An 8,163-nucleotide genomic window follows, 5' to 3' on the forward strand; every position below is an offset into this window, starting at 1 on the left:
ACAACACTACCCTAAGCCATGCATGCATGGTTTATAAATAACAAAAAGATTGAGGAGGCTGGTGCAGGAGCTCTTAAAGTTTCTCACTTACAGAGGATTTCATGCCGAAATAGAGAAGTAAATCTGGTACGTAAACCCAACCCGATACAAACTATTATCGATCTAAACCCTAAAAGCTGAAGTGCTAAACCTAGCTAGTAAGGAATTGGTTGCTTGGATGAGCCCAGTTATATGTTCTGTTTATTCATTATTACTGTTCGATCAGCATTATGGTTTTATCAGGAGTCACTTTAGTATGGTTTCACACGTTTACTAAATAAAAATATAAGGGGTGACATACAATCTTTTGGTGTTTGAAAGGAAAAGAAGATGAAGTAGTCATAAACTGAGCCCAAAGTGATGACAAGAAACAGACTCCAAACTAGTACAAATCATTAACTCAATCTGAACCATAGTAGAACCAAACTTATCTGAACTAAACCCAAACTGAAACCAAATAACCCTTCCCTTAATAATAGGTTGGTTTCAATTATTCTTAAGAACCAAGATGAAACGAGGAAACCAAACCAGAACCAGACTAAATTGACCCATTAATAACACCCCTACCTACATTTGGTATGTACTTAAATATTTAAAAATCAACTCTGGCTCGAAGAGTTATTCTAGTCCGTAGGATAAGAATGAGGAGGCAGACGAGGCTTAACATGTGCAAGCAATGGTTTGGCCAAGAAAAGATCAGTTTTTGACTCATTGAGCTCAATCTTTGACTCACCATGGGTTGGTCCCCAGTTGAAGCCTTGGAGAAGCCTAGCCAATAGCATAACAGTCATAGATGAGCCAAGCTCAACCCCTATGCATCCACGCCTCCCAGTGCTAAATGAGATGAATCGTAATTCTGGTTCGACCAGATCAACCACCATGGAGGGGTCCTTCAAATGTCGCTCGGGCTTGAACTCAAGTGGGTCATCCCAAACTTTAGGGTTTCGGCCCAGCCCAGTTCTACTTAATAGGACATGGCTCCCCTTAGGAATGAAATAACCAGCAACCATCGTATCAGCATTGGAGACATGTGGAACATTAAAAGGCGCAATCGGGTGTAGTCGAAAGGCTTCCCTAGCACACGCTTTGACATAAGTGAGTTGCGGTATGTCCGATTCTTGAACTAGCCTTTCCTTTCCAACAACTCGATCAATTTCTTCAGTAGCTTTTTGAAGCATCTCGGGCTTGTTAATCATCTCTGCCAATGCCCATTCAACTGCATTTGATGGATTGTCCACCGTTGCATACATTAATTCCTGCCAAAAAAATGATTTCACATTTAATAAATTCAACATCTGCATCACTAAGGAAATAAAGAATGAATGATGCAGTAAGAATCATACTGCAATTTGAGCTTTGATCTCTTCCGATGATAACAACGGGTTTCCATTTGAATCTTCTATGGAAACGAAGATATCAAGAAGATCTTGAGGCTCCTTCTTCTTCTTCCCATCTCTCCATTCTTGGATCCTCTCATCGATTATGGGGTCATGGTACTTGTCGACAATCCCTGTACTTTCCTTTATGATCTTCTCATGTCCATTCAAATCAAGGCCCCTCAGACTAGGAATGTAGTCCGATACACAAAACGCGAAAAAGTGAGAAAGCACAGTGAAGAGTGCATCAACATGTTCTTCTTCTTCAACACCAGGCCCTCCATCCTTCCTTCCTTTTCCCAAAATATCTCTTGTTGAACATCATCTTTCTAATGACATTTCCACAGTAATGCCTGGCTGCAACTCTTACATCCACAATGGAACCACTAATGCATTGGTTGTATACATAGAGGACAAGGTTATCAGCTTCTTCAGTTCTTTTCTCTAGAAGCCATCTAATTCTCATGGGATTGATAAGCTGAGAAGCCACCACCTTTCTCATCTTCTTCCATTGATCACCCCATGGTGTAATAGCAGTGGACAAAAACCCACGGGTTGCATGCTCGGTTGCCATTGTAATGGGTCTTGAAGCAAACGTAGAGTCGTGTCTTTTCAAGAACTCTCTTGCAATTTCCGGGCAAGTAACTGGGATTACATGCACCTCACCAAATCGAAAACATGCGATTTCGATATTCTTCTCCTTCATGAACCCAAGAATCCACCGGAATATCGGCTTCTTAAGGAACAATTCTGGAATACTACCAACTATAGGCCATGCAATAGGACCCCGTGGGAGTGGAGCTTGCCTAGACTTCTTATGAATCTCAGACAAAATTTGGGCGATGAAAAGAAGGGAAACAAGGATGAGAAGTGCATTAGTTGGGTGGGTGAAGCTTACTAGGGTTCCACTTAGGGTGGTGGTTACCCTATCAGGAATAACACTCCATGGAAAGGTAAGGAATGGGGAGATGTTAGAGGTGTTGTTTTCCATGACTCTAAAGGAGATGCTAAAGCTTGAAGGTGGTCTTTGGGTGGTGAGGGATGAAAGGAGGGGGGAGCAGAATTGTCCTATATATAGTATAGAATTGCTTCAATGCTGCCGTAGCACTGTGCAGCCTACATCCAGATCGAAACTTGTGGCCGAGACGAATTTCAGCGCGAAGTTTCAATCTTGACCGTAGGCTTTATGACACTGCTCATTTATTGTGCAACATCCAAGTTACATGGTGAGCTAATTGACGTCTCCTTTTAAGATTTCTGTTTACCATAATCACAGATGGGTTCATAGCATGTTTTCTTTAATCTTTTTTGATAAATAACACGTTTTATTTATGGGTTACAAGTGCCAAGGGTTAGGTAGCCTTTCTTAGTACCCTTCAGTGTCTCTTTCATTCTAAAGCCTCAGGTGTGTTTCTTTATGTCCTCCTTTTTGATGTGTTTGGTTCCGTTTCTCTCTTCCCTTACTCATTTCTGTTTGTTTCTCTCTTTTTTAGGTCTTGAAGTAACTGAAAAGAATTGCTAAAATGCCTGAGCGGCAAGCTTGTACGCCGTGGTGCGGTTGTGGCTCTCGAGCAGGAAGACCTACTGCTTACCTAACTTCAAACGTGTTTTGCATGCAAGGTTGTGTGGCATGGCACGGCACAGGGCCACCACCGACACCCTCACCCTCAGCCCCACCCCCCACATTGTAGGATCCACTTATTACTACATGGTGCGATCAAATTGTGGATGTAATAGGAGTATTTTTTTTCTTCTTCTCTTTCACGAATGAAAAAAAAAAAAAATCCCCATAAAAGGGCAAAAAAGTATGGGGGTCAAAATTACTGAGTGTGAGTGTCTTATTCTTAAAATAAAAATCTTTTATTCGATGTACCAGATTAAAACTGAAAAAATCAAGGGTTGAAAATATAGGACGCCCAACCAACATGTTAACACGGCCGTCCCGTTACCCCTTCCCTAACCATTATATATAATTTAAATATAATACAAGACTTTACCCTTAGACCCAAGAGCATCCATAAATTTAGCTCAAATTGCACACAAGTTGGTGGCCAACCACCTTTTTTTTTTTGATCTCAACCAACCTAGGCATGCTCGGTTTCAGTTGCAGTATAATCTTGTTAATTAACTATGTATAGTAACCCAACAATTAACTATATAACTACCCACCTCTGTCCTCTAACACGGATGAAGATCAGAGTAATCCTATGTATCGATCGGCTTTGTATTTACTCTTTTCTATCTTTTTTGTTGGATGAATTAATATTCTTTCTGGATGGATAGGGTAATAAATTATTCTTTTAAGATTCCATTGCTGGGAATTGAACCGAGTTTTCTGGCTGAAAGCCAGGTATTGAATTTTTATTTTTTGGTAAATAGATATTTTATTAAAAAGCAGAAGAACTACCAACAAAACCATCTAGTTGGCAAAGGTCATTTGAGCATGACAACAGTGAAGTCCTAGCGAAAGTCATCTCATGGCACCTAATTCACGGGTGGACGGAAAGTTGCTTGTTGATATTTCAAGTATGTGGTGGATGAGCAAAACCAGATAAGAAGCTAGGTTATTTCACGAGGAAAATATCGATCTTTACATTCTTTCGGTTTTTTCTCTCTTTATTTTTCCCAGATTCTGAACAGAAATATGAGGTATTAATAATTTAATATTAGAATAAGTTTCTAACTCAACATACTATTTTTAGTTAAAAAAGAAAATCGAAAATTTATTAAGATATTTTGATCATAGTATTAACAATATGTCCTTAGTTTTTTAAACTATTCATCAAAAAGAAAAAAAAATGACTTGAACGTACCAAACCTCCGGGAATCCAAATGAAAAATGCTTCTCTAGAAATGATACATTAAAAAGAGAAGTACCTAACTCTAATTCTATATGCCTAACTCTAATAACAGTGTAGAGGTACAATATGCAATGCTAAAGTAAGCAACTTGGAACCACCAGGTTGGATAGAACTTACAACCACGACATTGACTGTTGTGGGTATTCCAACCACAAGAGTAAAGGATGGACGGTGGACCAAATTTTGTTAGTAGTACTTGGCGGAGAAGGTTTGAGGATCGACCTTCAGTCCTACACAATAAATGTGCAAGACCTGCTCAATGCAATTTGTTGTTGTCAAATCTCAATCTAACTTCTTGTTTTTCAACGAGTGAGATAAAAAAATCTCCACTGAGATCAATCCGATGAATGCACTTAGGGCTGAATAGTCCTACGCATTTATTGCGCAGGGCTAAAGCAAAATCCAAGGTTTGATGAGGCTAGCAATTAGAAGTGAAGTCAATCATCTCAGATTTTAAGTATAGTCCTTGGCAGCCAAAGCCGACTCAACCATGTCCTCTCAAGTTGGTGGCCAACCTCCTTTCCCTTGTGATTGAGGATATTCAGGTTTTGCTAGGTAGGATCATCAATGGGGTGGTCCAATGTGTCCAAATCCGCAAATAGAGTAGTGGATAGACTAATGAAGAATGCATTTTAATTATGTTAATCATGTAAACCAACATTTGAGTAGTGGATACTCTCACGAGGAATGCATTCTAATTTGTCGGGTATCAGCTGCCGGTGGAGATTTCGATCGCAAGAATCAGTCTTTTGTTGGGGTTTAGATTTGGCTACCTCCTGCTCCCAGGGGTTGAGTTTGTAAATTTATAAACTCTAAAACCCTTAAAAATGCAAACAAAATAATTATAATTTCTTATAATATCCTTGAGTTTTTAATCTGGACTGTTAAATATAAATTTGATGACATGGCAGAATCTCGATTGTTGGCTGCTTGCAGCAGCAGCTGCAAATAAAAATTCAAACAAAACCCCTCCCCTAGCTATGATCTCAAACTACTAAATGATACTCCTCGCGATCATCAAGGCCGACCCATAGATAACAATGACTTAACCATCTGGAGGTGGTAACTGGGTGATGGGTGGAGATTTGAATAGTGATTTATGAGTAGAATGAGGAGACTAAAGATCAACTTGTTCCCATTCACATGTTAAAATTTTAACTAATTTCAACCCAAAATTAAATGCATTCAAAGTTCATACTCATAAGAGGTTTCATTAGGGCCTGTTTGGTTACGCGAATCCAGAGATTTCAAATCTCTGAATTCACAAATGGGAGATTTTTACCTGTTTGGTTGTGTGAATCTCTAGATTCATGAAATCTAGAGATTCACATTTTTACACTAAAAACATGAATCTGTAGATTTATGGGTATGAGATGAAATCCAGAGATTTCACCCATACTATCAAAGCGCTAAAGATTTGAACCATAATTCAATAAATATTTTTTTGGGATAAATCTAGAAATTTCATTCCAAAAATTCAAACTAACCAAACAGTTAATTTTACGAACCATGACTCTAGACAAACAGGCCCTTAACAAATCTCTCTCTATTTTTTAAGTAGTTTTAAACATTGGGATTTTTAATATAAAGAAATATATTAACAATCATTTAATGATAATTATTATATTATTTCAATTAATTAATATTCCGTTATGAGTGATACTTACAATTAAGAAGATCATTCTTAAATGATTTAAAGATCTAATGAATTGAATGGACAATGGTATTTTGGGAAAGAGAAATATAACCATGTCCTTTGAGTTTGTGCTCAATTAATAATTAATTATTTTTTTTGTTAATTCATATTATATTTATGAATGCTAATTACAATTTTAGACATCTTCCTTAAATAATTTAAAGATCTAATGAATTAAATAGGCAAGGGTATTATGAAAAAGAGAAATATAGCAATGTCTTTTTAATTCATGCTTTTATAATAGTAGTATGATATGATTTTTTGAGACGGATAGTTTTGTCAGCATTTCGGTTCCAAAGACGAAGAAATTTCAACCTATAAAGTCAAAGGAAGAGAGTCCTACAATCACCAGTCGGAATAGTTCTATCTCCTTTACAACAGCTAAGGTGGAGAATGAACCGCCTTCCAAATCGAAAAGCTTCTTCACCCAAAAATCATAGAAGACTCAGGATTTGTAGCACAGAATGTGCTTCGATCTATAATTATATCTAAAACTTTTCTTTATGATAAAAACTTGATAGTTATATCTAGAACTTCACAACAAAAAATAATTACCATCAAAGTGTTGTTCATTTAGAAAAAGTCATGGACTCAACTCTTACTAATGGTATATTTAAATTATATTATATCAAAAGTTATGCTGAGAATGTCATCGAGGTATGCATAAGCTGGTCTTGGCTTGGATTCCATATATATCATGTGTTTACGCCCTATCTACTTTGCACTAGAGATGGGTCTTATGTGATAAATTTCATTTGAGCACTTAAATTGGTAACAAAAAACTTGTTTGGGGGTAATTTTGTGACCTGCTAGCTTTATCCATCCAGTAAATATCAACTTAGTTTTTGGATCATTTTCCACCATGTCTAGACCAACCATGGCAGATTCCTATTCAGATTTCGAAAACCAAGTTAATATCTTGGATAGTTTTCATTTAGAGCCCTTAAGGTTTGATTTAAATTATTAAAAAAAAAAAAAAGAAAAAGAAAAGAAAGAAAGAAAGAGAGGGAGAGAAAAAAAATGGCATTTTGCATTTGCCTTCTCTGTAATTTTCAAAAAAAAACAACCAAGGACAAATTATTATTTTTATGACCAATGTACCCTTATATCCTTGATTGCGTTATGTAGGAAAACTTAGATTGAACGGCTCTAATAAAAAGATCGAATATACTTATAATTACGACCTTTTATTTTACATTCAAGAATCTGAACATGTCAAATTTACAAAATTAAATCCCAAGTTGGAACTCCATTAAAGCCGATAAAAAAAAAAAAAATAATGGGATTGGGATTTTTTTTCTATTCTTTTGTTCTCCCAAAGATCGACTACTGCAATTTGCGGTAACAGAAGGTCCTCAATAAAAAACCCTAATTAGATATGGGTTCCTCAATCAAAACAAAGTAGATGCACTACAAGCCCCTAACGAAAAATTCCACACCCTAAGGAGAAAATTAGAAGAAAGCAATAACAGAAACAAAAAAGAATGCTATTCTGTAAGCAGTGAAAGAGGTTAGAATTGAACAAAGATAAAAAGAAAGAAAGCAAAATAAAGTAACCGCAAGCGCACAGTATCGTGTAGCTAACGGGTCGATCTCAGAGAGATATGCCACTTAGGATTCAATTTCTTTAAATGTATAAAATGCATGCTTTATGCCCTAAGATTTCACACATAAATGTGCTCATCAGGATTCATGAGATGTTGTGCTCTTCTAGAATTTCTATTCTATTGAATGGGGGTCCTGTGAGATTTTTTTGGTGTTGAGAGGGGGTTGCGTCAAGGTGATCTCATCTCCCCTTTTCTCTTTTTTTTAGCAGAAGAAGTGTTGTGTAGAGGTCTTCGCATGATGATGAAGTTAGGGCAACTTAAGGCTTTGCCTGGTCCTAGGGGTTTGGAAGTGCCTTCCTTTTGATTATATGTTGATGATATTTTTATTTTTGCAAATGCTTCTTTGCGATATGTCAAGGTATTAGTGGATTTTTTGGAAAATACCAAGATTTCTCTGATCAACATTTCAACTTTGACAAAGTAAACTCTTTCTTGGCAAAATTGCTTCTCATAGGAGGCAAAAAATTTCAAAATTTCTTCATGTCGCAACAACTTATTTCTTTATAAAGTATCTTGGTGTTGATATTTTTAAAGGGAAAGTGACTTGATCTAGGCTGCTGCCTGTGCTTGATAAAATCAAAAGT

At 36.8% G+C, this 8,163-nt stretch overlaps 1 pseudogene across 1 annotated transcript; it reads right to left on the reverse strand.

The window, feature by feature from the left end:
* Positions 1–607: 607 nt before the first annotated feature.
* LOC149028227 (phenylalanine N-monooxygenase-like) lies at positions 608–2,433 on the reverse strand (annotated as a pseudogene). Its single transcript, XR_016172129.1, has 2 exons — positions 1,383–2,433; positions 608–1,295 (listed from the first exon to the last, which is right to left on the reverse strand). The product of XR_016172129.1 is annotated as a phenylalanine N-monooxygenase-like (transcript).
* Positions 2,434–8,163: the final 5,730 nt, after the last annotated feature.

The sequence above is a fragment of the Hakea prostrata genome, chromosome 1 (genome assembly GCF_041222555.1).
Source record: "Hakea prostrata isolate BN-2017 chromosome 1, UWA_Hpros_2, whole genome shotgun sequence".
NCBI lineage: Eukaryota > Viridiplantae > Streptophyta > Magnoliopsida > Proteales > Proteaceae > Hakea > Hakea prostrata.